This window comes from Rhinoderma darwinii, chromosome 3, assembly GCF_050947455.1.
Source record: "Rhinoderma darwinii isolate aRhiDar2 chromosome 3, aRhiDar2.hap1, whole genome shotgun sequence".
NCBI classification, from domain to species: Eukaryota; Metazoa; Chordata; class Amphibia; order Anura; family Rhinodermatidae; genus Rhinoderma; species Rhinoderma darwinii.
Window position 1 is genome coordinate 360,911,319 of NC_134689.1, and position 27,499 is coordinate 360,938,817.

The following is a 27,499-nucleotide window of genomic DNA, read 5'->3' on the forward strand; positions in this document are numbered from 1 at the left end:
ACCGTACAACCATTGAATGTCAGTTGACATAGGAAACTCAGCGCTTTCCACATATAGCACCTCTTATAAAACAAACTCAATATGCCTCTTTTACATATCCAAGCAGCTAAGCAAGTCAGTAATGTTTATGTATTGTACCATATACTTTTTTCTCCAACCGCCATTTACTTACGGCTTGATTCGAGTACAGACTCCGAAGTGATTAGGAAATGATAAGGAAAACGTATCCAGTATTGCTTTATTCCTATCACAGCACGATAGGGTTGTGGATATCCAGATGGGCATAAGATTACTAAGGGATTCTGAGTGATATTCTTTTCGGTGTTCTTTCCGCTGCATTAGGAAAGCGCCATACTACAAGTAATAAACATGGGCCCACTCCTCACGCTTATCATGTATGCACCTTTGTGATCATTACAGACCTTCCCTGTTTTTATATGATTTTTTATAATAAAGCAAAACATATTTTTATAATCTACGTTCCAGCTTAAGTGCTTGACATTAATTGCCCATAGTACTGTTCAGCGGTTTTCTGCATTTTATTTGGCAAGCAAATTGTGTATGATGTAAATGTAGGCTGGAATAAAGAGGTCAATTGTCCAAAAAATCCGAACAGTCTTCCCATATTTTTTACAATTGGGACACTGGTCAGTAGAAACTTTGACAATGATGGGAGTGATTTTCCCCTATTATAAAATTGGCATAGAAAACTAGTGTAGAAAGGTTGACAAATTATCCCCATAGTCTTTAATCAGTGATTGGTATATACATATATCTACTAGGATATCTGTATTTCTATCTGAGATTTCTAGCTTCTTTATGCATTGGAAATAAAAGCAGCTGGGCACATACCAGCTGATCCTTCAAGGGCACAAGTGGAATATTTTGGCATACTTTTTATATTGCTTTGAGGCAGGCCAGAACATGTACATACCGTATATTTAACCAGGCTTCTGCCAGTAATTTGGTTGGCTAATGTCACGTACAGTAGAGCTCCTTGTTTACCTGTCAGTCCCATTAATGTCACATTTTCTTTGTCCATTTGAATAAGAATGAATGCTACTAAGAGTACATAACCTTAAACAATATTGACATTACATATTCAGCAACGCAAGGACAAATCCTACAAGACTTTCCGTGTGTTATAGATACAGCCTTAAAAATTCTTTACTCGTAGGGGTGCATGGGATTCAGTTGCACCAGGGCCCCAGAGCCTGTGGGGCCTTCAAAAGGCATCTACCCTATATGAGAAGACCAGTACTATAAATGACGCATCATAATTCGGGGCCCTGTTGCAGGGGCCCAGGGGATACCTATCTATCTATCTATCTATCTATCTATCTATCTATCTATCTATCTATCTATCTATCTACAGTCGTGGACACAATTGTTGGTACCCTTCCATTAAAGAAAGAAAAAATGGTCACTGAAATAACTTGAAACTGACAAAAGTAATAATACATTTTAATTTACTGAAAATCAACTAGTGTAAATCAGAAAACAAACGATTTCTGTAACCCTCAATGAGACTTCTGCACCTGTCCACAGGTATTTTGGCTCAGTCCTCGTGAGGACATTGCTTCAGCTGTCAGGTATGAAGGGTGTCTTCTCCAGACTACAGGTTTCAGCTCCTTCCACAGATATTCAATAGGATTTAGATCAGCGCTCATAGAAGGCCACGTCAGAATAGTCCAATGCTTTGCTCTTAGCCAAGACCAAGCTCGCTGACACTGGCAGCACATTTCGCTCCAGGATACGTTGATAGTCTTGAGATTTCATTTTACCCTGCACAGATTTGACACACTGTGCAAGATGCAGCCCCAAAACATAACCGAGCCTCCCCATGTTTCACAGTAGGTTCAATGTTCTTTTCTTTGTATGCTTCATTTTTGAGTCAGTGAACATAGAGCTGATGTAACTTGCCAAAAAGCTCCAGTTTTGTCCAGATGGTCCAAAGGACATTCTCCCAGAAGCTTTGTGGCTTGTCAATATGCATTTTGGCAAATTCCAGTCCCGCTTTTTTATGATTTGGTTTTAACAGTGGTTTCCTCCTCGGTCGTCTTCCATTAAGTCCACTTTGGCAAAGACAGCCACGGATGTTGCAATCTGACACGGATGTACCTTGACCTTGGAGTTCACCTCTAATCTCTTTGGAAGTTATTCTGGGCTCTTTGGTTACCATTCGTATTATCTGTCTCTTCAATTTGTCATCAATTTTCCTCTTGCGGCCACGTCCAGGGAGAGTCCCATAGACCTTAAACTTCTCAATAATATGTGCAACTGAAGTAACAGGAACATCCAGCTGTTTGGATATGGTCTTCTAGCCTTTACCTTTAACATGTTTGTCTATAATTTTCTTTCTAATCTCCTGAGAGAACTCTCTCCTTAGCTTTCTATGGTCCACCTTCAGTGTGGAACACACCATGATACCAAACAGCACAGTGACTACTTTTCACCCTTTAACCCCTTCTCGCAAATTGACGGGTCTGGTACGTCAGCATAACAAGCAGCTTCCTGCAATCTGACGTACCAGATCCGTCATGAAGATGACGCCCGCTTTATCTTCACAAGGCGTCATATACAGCTGACATCCCACTGCAACAGCGGCGGTCGCAGTTACCGCCGATCGCTACAGTTTAACCCTTTCAATGCGGAAGTCAATGGAGTCCGCCGCATTGAAGTGGTTGACAGAGGGAGGGGGCTCCTTATGTACCCCCCGGCTCCCCCCGCGAGAGATCGATGGTTGCTATGGCAACCAAGAAGCCTAGCATTGGCCCAAGGCACGACCTAATAGGCTAAACTGTCTGATGAAAAATGACAGTTACAATACACATACATAAGTACACGTACATACATAAGTAGTGCAGTGTATTGTACAGGGGATAAGAAGATCAGATCTTCAAGTCCTCAGGTAAGTGTAAAAAAAATTTGAAAAAAAGAAAAAAATGTTTAAGAAAAATAAATAAATAAAAGTTTTAAGTAATAAAAAGAATAATCGCTCTGTTTCCATGATCAAGTCCTTTATAATTCGAAAAAAATGAAACAATAAAAAAATATATACATAATAGGTATCGCCACGTTCGGAACGGCCTGAACTATAAAAATATCACGTTACTTTTACTGCTCGATGAACACCGTAAAAAAAAAGTCAAGAAAAAACAATGACAGAGTTTATTTTTTTGGTCACCTTGTCTCAGAAAAAATTTAAAATAAATTGATCATAAAAACACAGAAAAAGGCCATACTTACAAATAGACACAGACAGGTCCGAAACGCTGATGAAGGAGAGTGAACAGGTGCATTAAATAATAATAGCCACTCCCACTAGTCTTGAGGGGAGTGGCGTGTGGTGCATGGGATGTGTAGTAAAAAATAATAAATGAATAGTGTATGTGCAAGTGATAATAATATAAGTGAAATATAGGGGGCAGTAATGAGTAAAGTGCCTAAATAAAAATAAATAAATAATGGGGTGCAAGTGTGTGAAACATGGAGGGATAGTGTGTACGTCATGAGGCGCAGCGTGTATAGCCAGGTGGAAGCCTATTTGTGACGCCTTGATAATACATAGAGCGGGCTACCCTGCTTGCTATGCCAAACAACAGCACACCATGCTCTCCCAGCATCAAAGACCCGGCTTGGTCCAAAAGAAGCAAATATAAGTAAGCATGAAAAATACCTGGGGTATTGGTAATTATTTTGGCCAAAAGGACACAAGCTCGCAATCCACGACAAGGATCCCCAGACTTGCGAGTCCCTTACTGGAACTTATTGTTCCTGATATACAAACCATACAGATAAAAACAAGGGGACATATATGCACAAAAACACAGAAAAAGGCCATACTTACAAATGGACACAGACAGGTCAGAAACGCTGATGAAGGAGAGTTTGCAGGTGCTTTAAATAATAATAGCCACTCCCACTAGTCTTGATGGGAGTGGCGTGTGGTGCATGTGATGTGTAGTAAAAAATAATAAATTAATAGTGTATGTGCAAGTGATAATAATATAAGTGAAATATAGGGGGCAGTAATGAGTAAAGTGCCTAATTAAAAATAAATGAATAATGGGGTGCAAGTGTGTGAAACATGGAGGGATAGTGTGTAAGTCATGAGGCGCAGCGTGTATAGCCAGGTGGAAGCCTATTTGTGACGCCTTGATAATACATAGAGCGGGCTACCCTGCTTGCTATGCCAAACAACAGCACACCATGCTCTCCCAGCATCAAAGACCCGGCTTGGTCCAAAAGAAGCAAATATAAGTAAGCATGAAAAATACCTGGGGTATTGGTAATTATTTTGGCCAAAAGGACACAAGCTCGCAATCCACGACAAGGATCCCCAGACTTGCGAGTCCCTTACTGGAACTTATTGTTCCTGATATACAAACCATACAGATAAAAACAAGGGGACATATATGCACAAAAACACAGAAAAAGGCCATACTTACAAATGGACACAGACAGGTCAGAAACGCTGATGAAGGAGAGTTTGCAGGTGCTTTAAATAATAATAGCCACTCCCACTAGTCTTGATGGGAGTGGCGTGTGGTGCATGTGATGTGTAGTAAAAAATAATAAATTAATAGTGTATGTGCAAGTGATAATAATATAAGTGAAATATAGGGGGCAGTAATGAGTAAAGTGCCTAATTAAAAATAAATGAATAATGGGGTGCAAGTGTGTGAAACATGGAGGGATAGTGTGTAAGTCATGAGGCGCAGCGTGTATAGCCAGGTAGAAGCCTATTTGTGACGCCTTGATAATACATAGAGCGGGCTACGCTGCTTGCTATGCCAAACAACATAAAGTCGCAAGTACCCCAAAACGGTACCCACAAAAACTACAGTTCGTCACGATCTATCTATCTATCTATCTATCTATCTATCTATCTATCTATCTATCTATCTATCTATCTATCTATCTATCTATCTATCTATCTATCTATCCAGTGCCGCACCTGCCATGAGGCGAGGTGAGCCGACAGCCTCAGGCGGCGCCACCTACCCGAAAATGGGGGGCGGCATTTTCCGCCAGGGACGGACTGGACCGGGGGGATGGGGCATGCAGACTTAGCAGACGTGCTGCATGATGGGCACGTCTTTAACACTCCTCCTCCTCCTCTCTGACGCTGTACACAGTATGCGCCGCCAGAGAAGAACAGGTCTGCAGGATGAGAGGTCGAGCGAAGAGGAGAAGTGACGAGACGCACAAGGTACATTCCTGCCTTAATTCGGTCGGCCGGGAGTATACTGCAAGAGGGGTCTGGGCATTTTACTGACAGCCAAGGGCTCTATGGGGCTGGAATAATCCACCCCATAGAGCCCTCACATCACTATAATGGAAGGATAGGGGGTGTCTGAGGGTCTGACTTACTGCAGAGGGCTCTATAGGGGGGGGGGATTCTGCCCCCCCTTTAGAGCAGTCAGTCAGTCAGATGCTCAGACCCCCCTAACGTTGCAGTATAGTAATTAGTCAGGGGTCTATGGGGGGATACTTCCCCCCTATAGAGCCCTCAGCTGTCAGTAAACCGCCCAGACCCACCCTTGCAGTATACGCTCGGCCCCCCAGCGTATAAATTAGTAGGGGCAGGAAGCTGAGCGCAGTATAATCCTTCCCCATAAACCTGCCCCCGCTAATTCAAAAGTGATCGGCCGATGCTGAAGGGCAGGGGATTCTACAAGGGGCGGTCTGAGCATCTTACTAACAGCCGACGGCTCTATAGGGGGGAATAATCTTTCCCATAGAGTCCTCACTAGCTACCATACTGCAAGGTTAGCGGGGTCTGAGTGTCTGACTGACTGCTGAGGACTCTAAGGGGAATCCGCCCCCTTAGGGCCCTTAGCAGTCAGTTAAACGACCCAGACCTCCACCTTGCAGTATAGTAATTAGTGAGGGCTCTATCGGGGGGATTATTCAGCCCCATAGAGCCCTCAGCGGACAGTAAGATGCTCAGACAACCCCCATCACTTAAATTAGTGGGGGCAGAAAGCTGAGCGCAGTATAGCTCCCCCCACAGCAGTCAGAGTCAGTACCCTCCTTGCAGTATAATCCCCCCATAGCACCCTCAGTAGTTATTATACTGCAAGGGGGAGGGGTTCAGAGTGATTGGTTCAACTTTCTAAGTACTTTTTATTAAAAATTATTTTTACTTTTTGAGATAAAGCTGCTTTGTATCCTGTATACAGAGCAGCTGTATATAGCGCTGAATCCTGTATCCGTCAAGTCAGCGGGACTGACTGATTCAGTGTCAGCGGGTCCTGCAGGATCGAGCTGTTATCGATCACATCTAAGTTCATAACTTAGATGTGATCAATAATAAGCGACCTAATGGATTCAGGTCTCAGCGCTATATACAGCTGCTCTGTATACAGGATACAAAGCAGCTGTATCTCAAAAAGTAACAATAATTTTCAATAAAAAGTAGTTAAAACGTGCACAATCGCATTGTTAGATATCTTTATATATATATATATATATATATATATATATATATTTTTTTTTATATATATATATATATATATATATATATATATATATATATATATACTGGGTGGGCCATTTATATGGATACACCCAAATAAAATGGGAATGGTTGGTGATATTAACTTCCTGTTTGTGGCACATTAGTATATGGGAGGGGGGAAACTTTTCAAGCTGGGTGTTCACCATGGCGGCCATTTTGAAGTCGGCCATTTTGTATCCAACTTTAGTTTTTTCAATGGGAAGAGGGTCATGTGACACATTAAACTTATCGAGAATTTCACAAGAAAAACAATGGTGTGCTTGGTTTTAATGTTACTTTATTCTTTCATGAGTTATTTACAAGTTTCTGATAAAGATAGTGGGGCCATTCTTCATCAATGGAAACCTCAAGGCCACGGGATATCTGAAATTGCTACATGATGAGGTGTTTCCCTCTTTATGCACTGAAGCTGGCACGTTCCCTGAGTTTTTCCAGCAAGATGGTGCACCACCACATTATGGGTGTCAGGTCCGACCATTCCTAGATGAACAGTTTCCTGGAAAGTGGATTGGTCGTCGTGGGCCAGTTGAATGGCCCCCTAGGTCTCCCGATCTGACCCCCTTAGACTTTTATCTTTGGGGTCATCTGAAGGCAATTGTCTATGCTGTGAAGATACGAGATGTGCAGCAACTGAAACTACGGATACTGGAAGCCTGTGCTAGCATTTCTTCTGCGGTGTTGCTATCAGTGTGTGAAGAGTGGGAGAAGAGGGTTGCATTGACAATCCAACACAATGGGCAGCACTTTGAACACATTTTATAAGTGGTCAGAAACTTGTAAATAACTCATGAAAGAATAAAGTAACGTTAAAACCAAGCACACCATTGTTTTTCTTGTGAAATTCTCGATAAGTTTGATGTCACATGACCCTCTTCCCATTGAAAAAGCTAAAGTTGGATACAAAATGGTCGACTTCAAAATGGCCGCCATGGTCAACACCCAGCTTGAAAAGTTTCCCCCCTCCCATATACTAATGTGCCACAAACAGGAAGATAATATCACCAACCATTCCCATTTTATTTAGGCGTATCCATATAAATGGCCCACCCTGTATATACACACCGCATTCCAAATTATTATGCAAATGTTATTTTTCGCTGATTTTCCTAAATAGTCGATGCAAATGACAGTCAGTATAATCTTCAAGCCATCAACCGTTGGAGTATAATGCAAATTTTATTGAACAAATCTCCTAATGATAACAGATTTTTTTTTAGAAATAAAAAACTCAAAATGCACTGTTTCTGTAATGACGGGGTAAGGAGACAGACAGGTGAGCCCTAATCTACCCGCCACTCAGTCCCTGCCTACTTGCACGACCCGTCCTAGGCGACGGCGTACAACTGGGCGACGGTCCCTATGCTCAATACGGGCACGAGAGACAGACAAGGGTACACAGAAGCTACAGGAAATGGGGCAGTTGCCCACGGCAACACCGTGAGCAACAAGAGTAGTGAACGAGCCGAGTCAAACCAGGAGTGTACGAGGTACCAAACGCAGAGCAGGAGAGTAGTCAGTAAAGCCAGGGTCAATTTGAAGCCGAGGTCAATAGTACTAGCAGGAACAGCAGTGCCAGGAAACCAGACTGAATCACAGGCAAATGAAGGTATAAATAGACAGAGGGCGGGAGCTAGCTCCGTCTGGCCAGGCTGTGATAGGTTCTCCCACTCCTCAGCCTACCAGCCAGAGTGGTAGCAGATCGAGTCACTCTATCAGACCTAGGAGCAAATGCAGACTGATTAACCACGGGCGTCGACACATAAGCTGTGTCTGGCAGATCCTTTACAGTTTCAAATAATTATGCACAACAGAGATCAAAACATTTTAAAGGTTGTAAAGAGAACTAGAATGGTAATTTGTTGAATTTGCAGCATCAGAAGGTCATATTTACAGAAATCTAAAGCTCTTTCAATCAAAAAAAACTTAACAGGCCAAGTTACATGTTAACATAGGACCCCTTCTTTGATATCACCTTCACAATTCTTGCATCCATTGAGTTTGTGAGTATTTGGACAGTTTCTGCTTGAATATCTTTGCAGGATGTCAGAATAGCCTTCCAGAGTTTTTGTTTTGATGTGAACTGCCTCTCACCCTCATAGATATTTTGCTTGAGGATGCTCCAAAGGTTCTCAATAGGGTTGAGGTCAGGGGAACATGGGGGCCACACCATGAGTTTCTCTCCTTTTATGCCCATAGCAGCCAATGACACAGAGGTATTCTGTGCAGCATGAGATGGTGCATTGTCATGCATGAAGATAATTTTGCTACGGAAGGCACGGTTCTTCTTTTTGTACCACGGAAGAAAGTGGTCAGTCATAAACTCTACGTACTTTGCAGAGGTCATTTTCACATTGTCAGGGGCCCTATAGGGGCCTACCAGCTCTCTCCCCATGATTCCAGCCCAAAACATGACTCCGCCACCTCCTTGCTGACGTCGCACCCTTGTTGGGACATGGTGACCATTCACCAACCATCCACTACTCCATCCATCTGGACCATCCAGGGTTGCACGGCTCTCATCAGTAAACAACACAGTTTGAAAATTAGTCTTCATGTATTTCTGAGACCACTGCAAACGTTTCTGCTTGTGAGCATTGTTTAGGGGTGGCCGAATAATAGCTTTATGCACACTTGCAAACCTCTGGAGGATCCTACACCTTGAGGTTCGCAGGACTCCAGAGGCACCAGCGGCTTCAAATACCTGTTTGCTGCTTTGCAATGGCATTTTAGCAGCTGCTCTCCTAATCCTATTAATTTGTCTGGCAGAAACCTTCCTCATTATGCCTTTATCTGAACAAACCCATCTGTGTTCTGAATCAGCCACAAATCTTTTCACAGTACGATGATCACGCTTAAGTTTTCTTGAAATATCCAATGTTTTCATACCTTGTCCAAGGTATTGCACTATTTCACGCTTTTCGGCAGCAGAGAGATCCTTTTTCTTTCCCATATTGCTTGAAACCTGTGGCCTGCTTAATAATGTGGAACGTCCTTCTTAAGTAGTTTTCCTTTGATTGGGCACACCTGGCAAACTAATTATCACAGGTGTCTGAGATTGATTACAATGATCCAAAGAGCCCTAAGACACAATACCATCCATGAGTTTAATTGAAAAACAAATAATTAAATGTTTATGACACTTAAATCCAATGTGCATAATAATTTGGAACATGGTATATATATATATATATATATATATATATATATATATATATACACCGCATTCCAAATTATTATGCAAATGTTATTTTTCGCCGATTTTCCTAAATAGTCGATACCACATGAGTATAATCTTCAAGCCATGAACCTTATTATTTATTTAAATTTCGGGCGCCAAATATTACGGCACTGATATCTAAATAACGAAGGAGGATAGGAAAAAAATGTAAAGTGCCCCAGAGTTTGTGCAGCCCTGCCCATTACATTCTGCATACGTATGGGCAGGTGAAAGGTTCTCTTTAAGGCCCCATTCAGACGACCGTATTTTTTCTATCTCGTAAATACTGGTGTAAATATGGGTCCGTTGTCACCCTTATTCCACCCATATTTACGGACCCGTTTTCTCTGCTATATTGCACTGCACTAATCGGTAACCCCTTCTCTCTATCCAGCACTGATAGAGAGAAGAGGCTGCTGATCAGTGCTGGATAGAGAGAAGGGGCTTAGTGTTAGCCGGTAAAAAGGCTAGCACTAATCCCTTATTATTACCCCGGTACCCACCACCACCAGGAGTACCGGGTAGGAGTACCGGATAGAGCCGGGTACGATCAAGTACCCGACCATCTGAAGTGAAGGGTACTGGGGTGGCCGCAGGCTGGTACTATCAGGCTAGGAAGAGCCAAAAACCGTGGCCCTTCCCACCCTGGTAATGCTAGGCTGCTGCTGCTTTATTGTATCTAGCTGGTTATGAGAAGTGAAGGGGATTCCCCCTATTTTTCATAACTAACCAGATACAATAAAGCAGCAGCAGCAGCCTAGCATTACCAGGGTGGGAAGGGCCACAGTTTTTGGCCCTTCCCAGCCTGATAATACCAGCCTGCGGTCGACTCGCTGCCTAACCATCGTTTCAGATGGTCGGGTACTGGATCGTACTCGACTCTTCCCGGTATCCATGGTGGCAGTTGGAACAGGGGCAATAATAGGAGATAGTGATAGCCTTGTTACTGGCTAATGTTAAGCCCCAGCCTTAATAATTAAATGGTGTCAATCATACAGCAGCCATTACTAAGGCCATATTAAAGTATTTAAAAAAACAGACATAAGAAAAAAAAAATGTTATTGAGAAAAACTCCCCCATGCAACCCTCTTTCACCATTTAAAAAAAAAAAAAAAAGTAGGTCATCGGAGTAGTCCAATGAATCTACGACGTAGTCCAAACGGTCCAGCGGAACCTACCAAAAAAAAGTTGGCAGTATAAAAATTTAAAAAACCTCAAATTTGCCACAATAGAAACTAGAGGTCATGGAAAAATAATTCCCCTTCATGTAACTCTGCTTCCTGTCAACTGAAAAGTCATCCGCCAGAGGGAAAAATATTTCCCCAAGGCTGGAGTACAAGAAAATCTAATTCCCAGGTGAGGCTTTCTTGCCATCAAGAAACATTTTTCCTCCTGGCGGATGATTTTTCCGTTGCCAAGTAGCAGAGTTCTTCCGTAGCGGTGTTAGGGGGGCAAACTCGCCAATTGCCCAGTGCCCCCAGAATGGGCCGCTACTCTTGGGCCAGGGCTGTGTGCTTGCCCCCCAGACTAAAATTTGCCAGCCAACCCCTGGCCATTGGCTCCCTGCTCTGCCTTTTTCTCTTGTAGGCCCCAGCCTGGTTTAGGCCTAAGTCCTACAAGAGATCGGGAGCACGCTGATGACGTCAATTGCCCGGCACGATGATGTCACCGCATCATGCCGTCCATGCCGGGCCACTGAACTCAGTTAAAAATCATAAGTCAATTAGGTAATAAAAAGGGGGCATAGAAGATGCGTTAAACCAATTTCAGTTATAATGCTGCGTTTCTGATCTGTGATACTAAAGTAATACAGTAAGTAGAATTCTTTAAATCTTTTCTATACATTAAACAGCCCACAACAAATGTTTTCCTATTTAACCCCTTCCCGACATTTGACGTAAATGTACGTCATGGAAAGCATTGACTTCCCGCAAAATGCCGTACATTTACGTCAAATGTTTGGCACCGGCTCAGAAGCTGAGTCGGTGCCATCATCGACGGATCTCAGCTGTATCTTACAGCTGACATCCGACTGTAACGGCGGGGACCGAAATTAGCTTCGATCCCTGCCATTAACCCCTTAAGTGCAGCGCTCAAACGCGATCGCTGCACTTAAGGTGTTTGCAGCTCATCGGAGCCCCAGCAATGAAATTGCCGGGGTTCCGGTGGCTGCAATGGCAACCGGAGGCCTAATACTGGCCTCCCGGTCTGCCTAGCACCGAAGCCGGTCAAGATCCGCCCGGCGGCGGAGCCTGATCGGCTTCCGTAGCTGCCGGCAAGATGGCGCCGGGTCAGGAGCTGATCCGGCGTCATCAGCGGTGGAAGTCAGCTGTACTGTACAGCTGACATCCACCTGTAATGGCAGGAACCGGAGCTAGCTCCGATCCCTGCCATTAACCCCTTCGATGCAGCAATTGAAAGCGATTGCTTCATCGTAGCGGTTACTAGCAGATCGCCAGCCCTGAGAGGCAATCGGGACTGGTGACTGCTGTTATGGCAACAGGAGACACAATGGTCTCCTGCTCTGCCATTACGGAAGCCGATTTAGGCCCCGCCGGGAGGCGAAGCCTAATCGGCTGGCTGTCAGTGAATGACTGACAGATCTAATACATTGCACTACATAGGTAGTGCAATGTATTAGAAAAAAAAAAATCTGACCGTTGGACCTTCAAGTCCCCTAGTGGGACTTGAAGAAAAGTGTAAAAAAAGTATAGAAAAGTGTAAAAAATAAAAGTTTGAAAACAATAAAAGTTTCAAGTAATCAAATAAAACACAATCCCCCTTTTACTCTTATCAAGTCCTTTATTATTGAAAAATAATAATATATAACCATATGTATTTGGTATCGCCACGACCGTAACGACCTGAGGTATCAAAATATTATATTATTTATTGCACGCGGTGAACAGCGTAAAAAAAAAACGTAAAAAACTTTACCAGAGTTTCTGTTTTTTGGTCACTTTGCCCTACAAATATTAGAATAAAAACTGATCAAAAAGTCGCACGTATCCAAAAATGGTACCTATAAAAACTATAGCTCGTCCCGCAATAAACAAGCCCTCATACACCTCCGTCGACAAAAAAAATTAAAAAGTTATGGTTCTCACAACTTGGCGACAGAAAAAAATACATTCTTTTTACAAAAGTAATTTTATTGTGCAAAAAGTTGTAAAACATAAAAAAGTGCTATAAATTAGGTATCGCCGGAATCGTACTGACCCACAGAATAAAGTTAACATGTAATTTATAACGCATGGTGAACGCTGTATAAAAAAAACGAAAAAAGCGGTGCCAGAATTGCGTTTTTTTGTTTAACTGGCATCCCAAAAAATAGGATAAAAGGTGATCAAAAAGTCACATGTACCCCAAAATGGTATCAATAATAACTACAGCTCGTCCCGCAACAAACCAGCCCTCATACCGCTACGTCTATGAAAAATAAAATTAGTTATGGCTCCAATAAGTCAGGAAATAAAAAAATATGCAGTTGTGCCCGAGGGGAACATTTCTTCTGTTTCAAGAGGCGATTTATCAAGGACCTAAAATTAGGGAACCAGGAAGGGGAGAGCCAAAACATATCCGCTGGAAGCGACGGTGCCCGTATTATACCAGGACAACACTTTCCCAGCAAAATTCCCCAAACTACAAAAGGTGCGGAGTGTGGACCAAAAGGGGGATAAGAAATGACACCATTTATCAGTGCGACACTGGCCTGTGCGGAAAGGATTGCTTCACAGCGTAACACACATCTATGGATTATTTATTTTTTTATATACCACCTTACTATGCCCCTTATATACTCCGCCCCGTTTATATGTACCCCCACATTATAAAACACCAGCAATACTCAAACAAATATAGTACCAAGCAAAATCCGCTCTCCAAAAGCCAAATGGTGCTCCCTCGGCTCTGAACCCTACAGCGTCCCCAAACAGCAGTTTCCTTCAACATATATGGCATCATCATACCCGGGAGAACCCTTTTAACAATTTTTGGGGTGTGTGTCTCCAGCGTCATAAGCTGGGCATGACATATTTGCCACTGAATGGCATATCTAGGGAAAAATATACATTTTTAATTTGCACCATCCGCAGCGCATTCATTTATGGAAAAGACCTGTGGGGTGAAAATGCTCACTACACCCCTTAATAAATGCCTTGAGGGGTGCAGTTTCCATAGTGGGGGTCACTTATCAGGGGTTTCTTTTTACTATTTCACATCTGAGCCTCTGCAGTTGTGAACCAATACTTTGTAAATCGCCAAATTAGGCCTCCACTCCGCATGGTACTCTTCACTTCTGAGCCCTGTCATATGTCCAGACAAAAGATTAGGGCCACATGTAGGGTGTTTCTAAAACCGGGAAACACCGCATAATAATTAGAGAGCTGTCTTGTTATGGTGGCACAAGCCGGGCACCACATATTGGCATATCTATGGAAAAAAATCCCATTTTCACTCTGCAACATCGAGTGAACACTAATTTCTAAAAAACACCTGCAGGGTTAAAATGCTTACTACACCCCTTGGTAAATACATTGAGGGGTGTAGTTTCCAAAATGGGGTCACTTTGGGGGGTTTCCACTGTTTTGGGCCCACAGGCGCCCAGAAACCAATCCAGCAACATCTGCACTCCAAATGGCGGTCCTTCCCTTCTGAGCCCTGCCGTTTACCCAAACAGCAGTTTATGACCACATATGGGGTATTGCCGTACTCGGGAGAAATTGCTTTACAAATGTTGGGTTCTTTTTTTCCTTTATTTGTTGAGAAAATGAAAAAATTTGCGCTAAAGCTACGTCTTATTGAAGAAAAAGGACTGTTTTTATTTTCACTGCCTAATTCTAATAAATTCTATGAAACATCTGTGGGGTCAAAATGCTCACTACACCCCTAGATGAATTCCTCAAGAGGTGTAGTTTCCTAAATGGAGTCCCTTTTTGGGCGTTTTCATTGTTTTGTCCCCTCAGGGGCTTTGCAAATGTGACCTGGCCTCCGCAAATCATTCCTGCTAAATGTGATCTCAAAAAGCCAAATAGTGCTCTTTCCCTTCTAAGTCCTGCCGTGTGTCCAAACAGCCGTTTATTACCACATGTGGGGTATTGTTTTACTCGGGAGAAATTGCTTTACAAATTTGCTTTTTCTCCTTCAGTCCTTCTGGAAATGAGAAAAAATTAGCTAAACCTAGATTTTTTTTGAAAAAATTTAGATTATTATTTTCAGGGCCTAATTCCAATAATTTCTGTAAAAAAAGTGTGGGGTCAAATCGCTCACTATACCCCTAGATAATTTTCTCAATGGGTGTAGTCTCCAAAATGGGGTCACTTGTGGGGGGTTTCCACTGTTTTGTCCCCTCAGGGGCTTTGTAAATGTGACATGGCCTCCGCAAACCATTCCTGCTAAATTTGAGTTCCAAAAGCCAAATGGCGCTCTTTCCCTTCTCAGCCTCGCCGTGTGTCCAAACAGCCGTTTATTACCACATGTGGGGTATTGTTTTACTCGGGAGAAATTTCTTTACAAATTTTGCGGTGCTTTTTCTCCTTCAGTCCTTGTGGAAATTATAAAAAATTAGCTAAACCTACATTTTCTTTGAACAAATTTAGATTGTCATTTTCAGGGCCTACTTCCAATAATTTATGCAAAAAACCTGTTGCGTCAAAACGCTCACTATACCCCTAGATAATTTCCTCAATGGGTGTAGTTTCCAAAATGGGGTCACTTGTGGGGGGTTTCCACTGTTTTGTCACCTCAGGGGCTTTGTAAATGTGACATGGCCTCCGCAAACCATTCCTGCTAAATGTGAACTCCAAAAGCCAAATAGCGCTCTTTCCCTTCTCAGCCACGCCGTGTCTCCAAACAACCGTTTATTACCACATGTGAGGTATTGTTTTACTCTGGAGAAATTGCTTTACAAATTTGCTTTTTCTCCTTTAGTCCTTGTGGAAATGAGAAAAAAAATCGCTAAACCTACATTTTCTTTGAAGAAATGTTGATTTTAATTTTCACGGCCTACTTCCAATAATTTCTGTAAAAAACCTGTGCGGTCAAAATGCTCACTACACCCCTAGATAATTTCCTTGAGGTGTCTAGTTTCCCAGATGGGGTCACTTTTGGGGGATTTTTACTGTTTTGTCACTGCAAGAGCCCTTCAAACCTGACATGGTGCCTAAAATATATTCTAACAAAAATAAGGCCCCAAAATCCACTAGCTGCTCCTTTGCTTCTGAGGCCGGTGCTTCATTCCAGTAGCACGCTACGGCCACATGTGGGATATTTACTAAAACTGCAGAAACTGGGCAACAAATATTGAGTTGCATTTCTCTGGTAAAACCTTCTGTGTTATAAAAAAAATTGTATTAAAAATTTATTTCTGCAGAAAAATATGAAATTTGTAAATTTCACCTCTATTTTGCTTTAATTCCTGTGAAATGTGTAAAGGGTTAAGACATTTTCTAAATGCTGTTTTGAATACTTTGAGGGGTGAAGTTTTTAAAATGGGGTGACTTTTTGGGGGTTTCTAATATATAAGGCCCTCAAAACCACTTCACAACTGAACTGGCCCCTGTAAAAATAGCCTTTTGAAATTTTCTTGAAAATGTGAGAAATTGCTGCTAAAGTTCTAAGCCTTGTGAGGTCATAGAAAAATAAAAGGATGTTCAAAAAACGATGCCAATCTAAAGTAGACATATGGGTGATGTTAATTAGCAACAATTTTGTGTGGTATAACTGCCTGTCTTACAAGCAGATACATTTAAATTGAGAAAAATGCTAATTTTTGCAATTTTTCGCTAATTTTTGGTGTTTTTCACAATTAAATACTGAACATAGCGAGCAAATTTTGCCAGTAACATAAAGTCCAATGTGTCACGAGAAAACAATCTCAGAATCGCTTGGATAGGTGAAAGCATTCCAGAGTTATTACCACATAAATGCTAGTAATGACAAAAACTCGGATAGATTTGGGGAGGGGGGGCGGCTTTTTAGGGTATGTTCACATGCAAACGCAAAATACGTCTGAAATTACGGAGCTGTTTTCAGGCAAAAACAGCTCCTGAATTTCAGACGTTTTTGCAAGTACTCGCGTTTTTTGCGGCGTCTTTTACGGATGTAATTGAGGCTGGTTTTCATTGGAGTCAATGAAAAACGGCTCCAATAACATCCCAAGAAGTGTCCTGCACTTCTTTGACGCGGGCGTATTTTTACGCGCCGTCTTTTGACAGCGATGCGTAAAATTACACCTCGTTTGAACAGAACATTGTAAGACCCATTGCAAGCAATGGGCAGATGTTTGCAGACGTAATGGAACCGTCTTTTCAGGCGTAATTTGAGGCGTTAATGCCTTAATTACGTCTGAAAATAGGTTGTGTGCACATACCCTTATAGTTCGCTTCAGGCATAAGAGAGGCTAGGTTCACCCCTCTATCTATCTATCTATCTATCTATCTATCTATCTATCTATCTATCTATCTATCTATCTATCTATCTATCTATCTATCTATCTATCTATCTATCTATCTATCTATCTATCTCATATCTATCTATCTATCTATCTATCTATCTATCTATCTATCTATCTATCTATCTATCTATCTATCTATCTATCTATCTATCTATCTATCATCTATCTATCATCATCTTCTGTCTAATCTATGCCATCCATATCCATTCATCCATCTTTCCTTCTAACCTTTGTTTCTAAATATGTATCTGTCTTTCACCGTCTGATGCAATACCATGACCTTCCTAAGTAGAGTCGTGTGTTAATGAACCTTCCCTTACCCATCTTATCCCTCCACCCCCACCTTTAGGAAAGACACGTGACACCGAGGTTGGATGTGAAATGGCCACAGCAGCCGTTTATTAATTTCACAGTTTTATCAAAACAATTTAAATCCGAAACATTCGGATAACTAGTTAGGAATCCACCAGAGAATTCCTCCTAATAATTCACTTGACCCAACATGGGTCAGAATCGTACATAACAATTTAACGTTAACATTAACCCGAGCAGAGGAAGTCCTTGAAGCCCCTTCAGATGTTCCTTTTTAAGAACACACCGAATTAGCCATCTGCAAACCACCAATTACCTCCAGCCGTAAACCAGCTCGGAAGCACCGTTCACCTCTGCAGATGGCTCCAACCACTAGAAGTCCACTTCAAGGGGATAACACCCGATGAAGCCCTCAAGTGATATACCGACCACTAGAAGTCCACTTCAAGGGGATAACACCCGATGAAGCCCTCAAGTGATATACCGACCACTAGAAGTCCACTTCAAAGGGATAACACCCGATGAAGCCTTCAAGTGATATACCTTCTACCAGAAGACCACTTCAAAGGGATAACACCCGATGAAGTCTTCAACCATGTACCTTTTTTGGGGGACGCATACCCCCGATGCGACCCCCCCACCATTTTGTACTGACTGGCCTCAAGGACTCCCCCCCGCCAGCTGCCATGACAACAGAACCTACTCCGGGAAAAACGGAAAAACATGTTAAATAAGCACACAAAACAAAGACAACACTCATAAACGGACGTACATAAAGCCCCACAGGGGTAACAAACAAAGGGCGGGAGGGTGGGAGCTTGTCTCTCCCTGTGTTACTCCTCCCGCTGCTTCCGGCTCAATGCCGCAAACAGCGGGAAGCTCAGCAACGGCCCCCTGACTCCTCCTTGTCCCTCCTCCACCTCCTCCTAACTCTCCCTCCAACTCTCCCTTACCTATTAACCCTTTCCCTACCAGTGAGGTCATGGAGGCTTCCCCTTAAGCCCTGCAGGCTGCGTCCAGCCTCTTCTTGACCTTCCTAAGTAGAGTCGTGTGTTAATGAACCTTCCCTTACCCATCTTATCCCTCCACCCCCACCTTTAGGAAAGACACGTGACACCGAGGTTGGATGTGAAATGGCCACAGCAGCCGTTTATTAATTTCACAGTTTTATCAAAACAATTTAAATCCGAAACATTCGGATAACTAGTTAGGAATCCACCAGAGAATTCCTCCTAATAATTCACTTGACCCAACATGGGTCAGAATCGTACATAACAATTTAACGTTAACATTAACCCGAGCAGAGGAAGTCCTTGAAGCCCCTTCAGATGTTCCTTTTTAAGAACACACCGAATTAGCCATCTGCAAACCACCAATTACCTCCAGCCGTAAACCAGCTCGGAAGCACCGTTCACCTCTGCAGATGGCTCCAACCACTAGAAGTCCACTTCAAGGGGATAACACCCGATGAAGCCCTCAAGTGATATACCGACCACTAGAAGTCCACTTCAAGGGGATAACACCCGATGAAGCCCTCAAGTGATATACCGACCACTAGAAGTCCACTTCAAAGGGATAACACCCGATGAAGCCTTCAAGTGATATACCTTCTACCAGAAGACCACTTCAAAGGGATAACACCCGATGAAGTCTTCAACCATGTACCTTTTTTGGGGGACGCATACCCCCGATGCGACCCCCCCACCATTTTGTACTGACTGGCCTCAAGGACTCCCCCCCGCCACAGCGAAACAGGCCTTGACCACCTTAAGCCTGTGAGTTCCGCCACACCACCACCGCCCTTTCTATTCCTTCTGCTATCGCCAAGCTCCAAAGATCAATGCCAACCTCGGTCAGATGAACCCCATCACCCCTCCAGAAGTTCCCCACTCCTGACTCCAAATCCCTGTGCCGCACACAAATGCCCCCGATTTTTGCTACGAAACGGGACACCGCCCGATTAACTTTTAATGCGAGCCTTATTGACTCTTTCACTGACCTAGCCAACCGCCAATGTTTCCTCGGGACTATGTCCGACCACACTATCACCAACTTGGGATAAGAAACCCACAAACCCAACATATCGTGTTTGATATCCCGCACCAACTCACGCAAGGGGCAGACTCCCAAGTCATCCCCACCCACGTGCAACACTAAGACCTCCGGAACCCTATCAAGCCGGGCCTATGTCTGGAATTCTGCCAACCCCCTGCTCCATGACATACCTCTAAATCCCAGCCAATGCACAACCGCATCCTGTCGCGGAATGCGCAACTGGCGACCGTCCGGGCACGTACGAATGACCCAGTGCACGTACGAATGACCCAGCAACCACACCAAACACGGAGGCGAATCTGAAATGGAAAACAATTAGACACTGCCATACAAAACATTTTTTAAGCGTTAACCACAACCTCATAACAAATGGAGCGGACATAGGACTTAACTCAGTTGGACTCCCAACGACCAATGCGCCGCACCCCTTCATCATCCAACCCCCAGCGCCCCGCTGCAGTTGCTGCGCCAATCCTGAAGGAATGAGATGAATATGAGCCCGCCGCGACACCAACCGCCGTCAGACATTCCTTAAATACATCTCCAAACTGAAACCTGGACAAAACGACCCGTCCACATGGCGTAACAAAGGCAAATCTGGAGACCCCGCTTGCGGCTTAAAAAACCCCGCATGCACTCTACTGGGCACATAACCGACCCCGGGAGGGCGAACAAAACTATCAGCTTACCCTTCCCTACTTGGCTAAGCAAAGCAAACGACACAGGCCTTCTACTATCCGCCTCCCCTCTACCTCGGCCCAACCCCTTCAAAGCCTGTAGCACCAAAAATTCCTTAGATACATCTTGAAAGCCTCGTAACTTGAAACCAAACGCCACCGCAGATATGAACCGGTTCACCTTTGCCACTGAAAACCCCGCCTCCCAGGCGTCCCCTAACCAGTACAAAAGTGCCACCAACCTGTCTCTATCCGTATTGACGTCACCCAACTCTCTTACCCACTCCTCCCACTGCCTCCAACAAGCAGAATAAGCACTCCACGTCGTGCGCGCCAAAGACCTTTGTATCAGTTGTTCTACGGGACCGAGACCAGATCCCAAAGATGTTCCGGACAAGCCAAACCGAGACGTTCCGCTCCCAGTGCCAATTGCCGAAACCGGTCCCACTGCGAGCGAGAAAGAGCATCAGCGATGCAATTCCGTACCCCCGGCACATGCACCGCCACCACCCACGCGTTCAACGACAAACATATCAACACTAAATGTCGCAACAATTGAACTACAGGAGGAGAGGACGCCGTGATGTTATTAATGGCCAGCACCACCCCCATGTTGTCGCAGTAAAAAAAAAACGAACCTTCTTATCCCTGACCCTGTCCCCCCAAATGGTTGCCGCCACCACGATGGGGAACAGCTCGAGCAGGGCCAGATTCCGCGTGAGTCCGCTGGACACCCAACTAGCCGGCAATTGACCTGCGCACCACGGACCTCCCCCGTAAGCTCCAAAACCGCCCGCCCCAGCCGCATCCGTAAAATTATTCAAATCCCTCGCACTCCCGCCGTTGCCGCTGCCAACCGTCTACCAAACACCCTCCCCATTGGCATAATCCGGCAGGCGAAATTCAACTTCCCCAGCAGCGACTGAAGCTCCCGCAGCGTCATTTTCTTCAGTCTACAAGCCCGCCGTACCTCCAGCCTCAAAGCACCCAGCTTATCCGCAGGGAGACGACACTCCATTGCCACCGAATCTATTTCAATTCCCAAAAAACAAATCGTCGCTACTGGGCCCTCCGTTTTTTCTGGCGCCAAAGGGATCCCAAAATCCCTCGCAACCTTCTGTAGTGCATAAAGCAAATTACCGCAAACCGGCGAACCCCCCGGGCCAACGCACAAGAAATCATCTAAGTAATGGATCAACGAGTCGACCCCGGATACTCCCCTCGCTACCCACTCCACGAAGCTACTAAACGCCTCGAAGTACGCACAAGAAAGGGAACGCCCCATCGGAAGGCACCGATCCACATAAAAGGCCCCATTCCAAAGACAGCCCCAACAGCCGTTGGCTTTCTGGATGAACTGGCAACAACCTGAACGCCGCCTCGATTTCGGTTTTTGCTAGCAGCGCGCCCGGGCCCGCAGCCCGCACTAACCCCACCGCCTCATCGAATGAGGTATAGGCTACGGAGCACAACTCGTGATCTATCCCGTCGTTTACCGACGAACCCTTGGGATACGATAAGTGTTGAATTAAACGAAATTTTACGGGCTCACGCTTAGGAACAATACCCAACGGGGACACAACTAAATCTTTTACTGGCGACTCAACAAAAGGCCCTGACATGCGACCCAACGAAACTTCTTTTAACAATTTGTCCGACACGACCTTGGCATGCGAGTAAGCCGATTTTAAATTCCTCCGCGTAACCGGAACCTCATAAGGAGGCGGGGAATAACGAAACCAACACGAAAACCCTCATAAAGCAACTTAGCCGCCGCCCTGTCCGGATACTCATTTAGATAAGGGGCCATCTTTTCCACCCTCACCGGTGACACCCCCTTGACCAGCCGCGGAGGACTGGTTCCCTGACCTCCTTTTCCGCATACATTTCGCCGCCCCGTGTGATGCACCATTACACTCCGAACACACGTGCTTGAACTTGAACGTGGCCCCGAACTTGCACTGGCCTTCATTAAATTGCCAGCAAAACCCTGCCTTTCCCCCGCCGCCTTGTCCAACCTGACTAGACTGGCCTCCTTGGCCGGCGCTCCCGGGGAAGGACTGCCTAACCGGAGCCGTAACCCGTAACCAGAGAGCAATATCCTTCTGGTCCCACCGAATCGCCGGCCGAACCGCTTTTCGCTGACGGAATTGCTCGTCGTATCGCAGCCACGCCTGACCCCCATACGCCCTATGAGCCTCCCCAATAGCATCAAAATAACAAAACAACGCCGAACAATTTTCCGGCGCCTTTTCCCCTATCACACTGGCTAATATGGCGAACGCCTGCGACCAATTAACGAACGTCTGCGGGATAAGCCTATACCGCCGCCGTTCCTCCTCGTCCTTTTTACTCTCGTCCCGCTTGCTCTTATCCAAATTAAATTTAGCGAGCGGCAAGAGAGAAAAAATCTCTACATATTCGTCCTTCCAGGTCCGCTCACGCACCTCCTGCTTTAAATGCGCCCCCAACGGACCTTCGAAACACACATACACCTCCCCACGAGCGCGATCATCAATACGCACCCGATCGCCATCTTTTTGCGCCTCGGTCTGTACCGACACCGCGACCGCCTCTCTAACCGCCGTTACGGGCCGCGCTTGTAACAATCCCCCTTCCCTGGGACCCTCCCAAACTACCGCCGGGGACACTTCCGTGACTACCGGCGCCACCGCCCTATCTAGGCGCCCGACCAGCTCTCTCAAGCAACCCACTAAGTCTGCCAAACCCGCGCCATCGCGCCCGCCCGCGCCACTACCGGCCACCGATGCGACGCTAGCAGCCCCCCCGCCGATACCCGACATAAAAATCGCTGGATATGACAATGATGGAGTTATACACTCACCGGGCTGCACAGGCGCTGTGTTCCCGTCAGCCGGACCATCCTGACCTCGACGATACACGTCCAGTTCACCTTCCTCCAGCTCTTCTCTCGCCGACGACTGTCCATCCAAACGACATCTTCGGAACGGGGATGAGGACGCGCTGACCGATGGGCCGGCAACCTGCCGCCCGACCGCCGGGACCCAGACTTCCGACCGGACCTGTTGCCTCGACGTCGCTGCAGATCTAGACGTCCGTCTCGCTGATCCTGAAGAAGCCTGCCCCCTGGCCGGAACATCACCAGGCGGGGCGGCCGTACCTTGTCCTCCGAATCTTCCATCCGATGGGGGAGGGGTGACAGGGAGCCCGGCCTGCGACTCCCTGCTTACCGCCGGACCCCGTCGCGGCTTGGGATTCCTGCCAGGACGCAGGGCCTGGGAAGGGGCGGTCCTCCCAGCTGCCTGGCCTGCAGCGTCCGAGATCGGGCTCCCTCTGCGACGCCGTGTCCGCGGGACTGCCTCAGGACTGAGGCGCTCTGGAGGTCGGGACCGCCGGGAGGGACGGGTCGACCCGGCCTGAGTCGCCGTCACCCCCGGCAACGCTCTCAGCCTGCTCCGAGCAGGAGCGGTTGTTGCCGACTCCCCCCCCGCCGCCATAGTAATGCTAGTAAGGGGGCCGGGGGAGGGGAGCCTGTCCCCTGCAACAGACCCCGAACGCCGGGCCTGGCGTGGCGAAACGGCGTCCGGGATCCTAGTTAATGCAGCCACGGTCTCCTCAAGCCATCCGGGACCGTGGTGCACATCAGCGGCACGCAGCCGCTCTAATAATACGGCCTCCGACATTGTTATAAGCGCGGGCAACGGGGAGCTTGTCTCTCCCTGTGTTACTCCTCCCGCTGCTTCCGGCTCAATGCCGCAAACAGCGGGAAGCTCAGCAACGGCCCCCTGACTCCTCCTTGTCCCTCCTCCACCTCCTCCTAACTCTCCCTCCAACTCTCCCTTACCTATTAACCCTTTCCCTACCAGTGAGGTCATGGAGGCTTCCCCTTAAGCCCTGCAGGCTGCGTCCAGCCTCTTCTTTACCTACGTTTGCAGAATTTTGCAGAACTGTTCTAAAAAGGTCAGTTGTTAATGATGTAAGATTACATAAACTTTTTCCATGCTATGTTAGAAGAGGCTGGACGCAGCCCGCAGGGATTAAGGGAGGCCGACATGACCGTCCTGGTAGGGAAAGGGTTACTTAGGTGAGGGAGAGTTGGTAGGAGCTGGAGGAGGGACGGGGAGGAGTTAAGGGGGACGGGGGGGCTGTTCTGCGCTTCCCGCTGTTTCTCGGCATTGAGCCGGAAGCAGCGGGAGGAGTAACACAAGAACAGTAAGCTCCCCCGTTGCCCGTGCTTTTAGTGATGGCAGAGGCCTTAATGTTGGAGCGGCTGCGTGCCACGGTCCCGGATGGCTAGAGGAGACCGTGGCTGCCATAACGAGGATCCCGGACGCCGTTTCGCCACGTCGGGCACGGCGTTCGGGGTCTGTTGCGAAGGACAGGCTCCCCTCCCCCGGCCCCCTCACGAGCATGGCTATGGCGGCGGGGGGGGAGTCGGCAACAACCGCTCCTGCGCTGGGCGGGCAGAGAGCGTTGCCAGGGGTGACGGCGACGCAGGCCGGGTCGACCCGTCCCTCTCGGCGGTCCCGACCTCCAGAGCGCCTCAGCCCGGAGGCAGTCCCGCGGACACGGCGTCGCAGGGGGAGCCCGATCCCGGACGCTGCAGGCCAGGCAGCTGGGAGGACCGCCCCTTCCCAGGCCCTGCGTCCTGGCAGGAATCCCAGGCCGCGACGGGGTCCGGCGGTAAGCAGGGAGTCGCAGGCTGGGCTCCCTGTCACCCCTCCCCCATCAGATGGAAGATGTGGAGTACAAGGTACGGCCGCCCCGCATGGTGATGTTCCGGCCAGGGGGCAGGCTTCGTCAGGATCGTCTAGACGGACGCCTAGATCTGCAGCGACGTCGAGGCAACAGGTCCGGTCGGAAGTCTGGGTCCCGGCGGTCGGGCGGCAGGTTGCCGGCCCATCGGTCAGCGCGTCCTCATCCCCGTTCCGAAGATGTCGTTGGGATGGACAGTCGTCGGCGAGAGAAGAATTGGAGGAAGGTGAACTGGACGTGTATCGTCGAGGTCAGGATGGTCCGGCTGACGGGAACACAGCGCCTGTGCAGCCCGGTGAGTGTATAACTCCATCATTGTCTTATCCAGCGATTTTTATGTCGGGTGTCGGCGGGGGGGCTGCTAGCATTGCATCGGGGGCCGGTAGTGGCGTGGGCGGACGCGACGGAGCGGGTTTGGCAGACTTAGTGGGTTGCTTACGGGAGCTGGTGGGGCGCCTGGACAGGGCCGCGGCGCCGGTAGTAGCGGAAGTGTCCCCTGCGGTAGTTTGGGAAGGCCCCAGGGACGTGGGATCGTTACAGGCGCGTCCGGTGGCGGCGGTTAGAGAGGCGGTCGCGGTGTCGGTACAGACCGAGGCGCAGAAGGACGGCGATCGAGTGCGTATTGATGATCGTGCTCGGGGGGAGGTGTACGTTTGTTTTGAAGGTCCGTTGGGGGCGCATTTAAAGCAGGAGGTGCGCGAGCGGATCTGGAAGGACGAGTATGTTGAAATTTTTTCTCTCTTGCCGCTCGCTAAATTTAATTTGGATAAGAGCAAGCGGGATGAGAGTAAAAAGGACGAGGAGGAACGGCGGCGGTATAGGCTTATCCCGCAGACGTTCGTTAATTGGTCGCAGGCGTTCGCCATATTGGCTAGTGTGATAGGGGAAAAGGCGCCGGAAAATTGTTCGGCGTTGTTTTGTTATTTTGATGCTATTGGGGAGGCTCATAGGGCGTATGGGGGGCAAGCGTGGCTGCGATACGATGAGCAATTCCGTCAGCGGAAGGCGGTTCGGCCGGCGATTCGGTGGGACCAGAAGGATATTGCTCTCTGGTTACGGGTTACGGCCCCGGTTAGGCAGTCCTTTCCCGGGAGCGCCGGCCAGGGAGGCCAGTCTAGTCAGGTTGGACAAAGCGGCGGGGGAAAGGCGGGGTTTTGCTGGCAATTTAATGAAGGTCAGTGCAAGTTCGGGGCCACGTGCAAGTTCAAGCACGTGTGTTCCGAGTGTAATGGTGCATCACACGGGGCGGCAAAATGTCTGCGAAAAAAGAGGTCAGGTAACCAGCACGCGGCTGGTCAAGGGGGTGTCGCCGGTGAGGGTGGAAAAGATGGCCCCTTATCTAAATGAGTATCCGGATAGGGCGGCGGCTAAGTTGCTTTATGAAGGGTTTCGTGTTGGTTTTGTTATTCCTCCGCCTCCTTATGAGGTTCCGGTTACGCGGAGGAATTTAAAATCGGCTTACTTGCATGCAAAAGTCGTGTCGGAAAAGTTGTTAAAAGAAGTTTCGTTGGGCCGCATGTCGGGGCCGTTTGTTGAGTCGCCGGTAAAAGATTTAGTTGTGTCCCCTTTGGGTATTGTCCCTAAACGCGAGCCCGGAAAATTTCGTTTGATTCAACATTTATCGTATCCCAAGGGTTCGTCGGTAAATGACGGGATTGATCACGAGTTGTGCTCCGTAGTTTATACCTCATTCGATAAGGCGGTGGGGTTAGTGCGGGCTGCGGGTCCTGGGGCGCTGCTGGCAAAAACTGACATCGAGGCGGCGTTCAGGTTGTTGCCGGTCCATCCAGAAAGCCAACGGCTGTTGGGTTGTTTTTGGACTGGGGCTTTTTACGTGGATCGGTGCCTTCCGATGGGGTGTTCCCTTTCTTGTGCATACTTCGAGGCGTTTAGTAGCTTCGTGGAGTGGGTAACGAGGGGAGTATCCGGGGTCGATTCGTTGATCCATTACTTGGATGATTTTTTGTGCGTTGGCCCGGGGGGTTCGCCGGTTTGCGGTAATTTGCTTCATGCTCTACAGAAGGTGGCGAGGGAGTTTGGGATTCCTTTGGCGCCGGAAAAAACGGAGGGCCCGGTAGCGACGATTTGTTTTTTGGGCATCGAAATAGACTCGGTGGCAATGGAGTGTCGTCTCCCGGCGGATAAGTTGGGTGCGTTGAGGCTGGAGGTTCGACGGGCTTGTAGAATGAAGAAAATGGCGCTGAGGGAGCTTCAGTCGCTGCTGGGGAAGTTGAATTTCGCCTGCCGGATTATGCCGATGGGGAGGGTGTTTGGTAGGAGGTTGGCGGCGGCAACGGCGGGAGTGCGTGCGCCGCATCATTTTGAAAAAAAAGGCGGGTGGTTTTGGAGCTTACGGGGGAGGTCCGTGGTGCGCAGGTCAATGGCCGGCTAGCTGGGTGTCCAGTGGACTCACGCGGAATCTGGCCCTGCTCGAGCTGTTTCCCATCGTGGTGGCGGCTACCATTTGGGGGGACAGGCTCAGGGATAAGAAGGTCCGTTTTTACTGCGACAACATGGGGGTG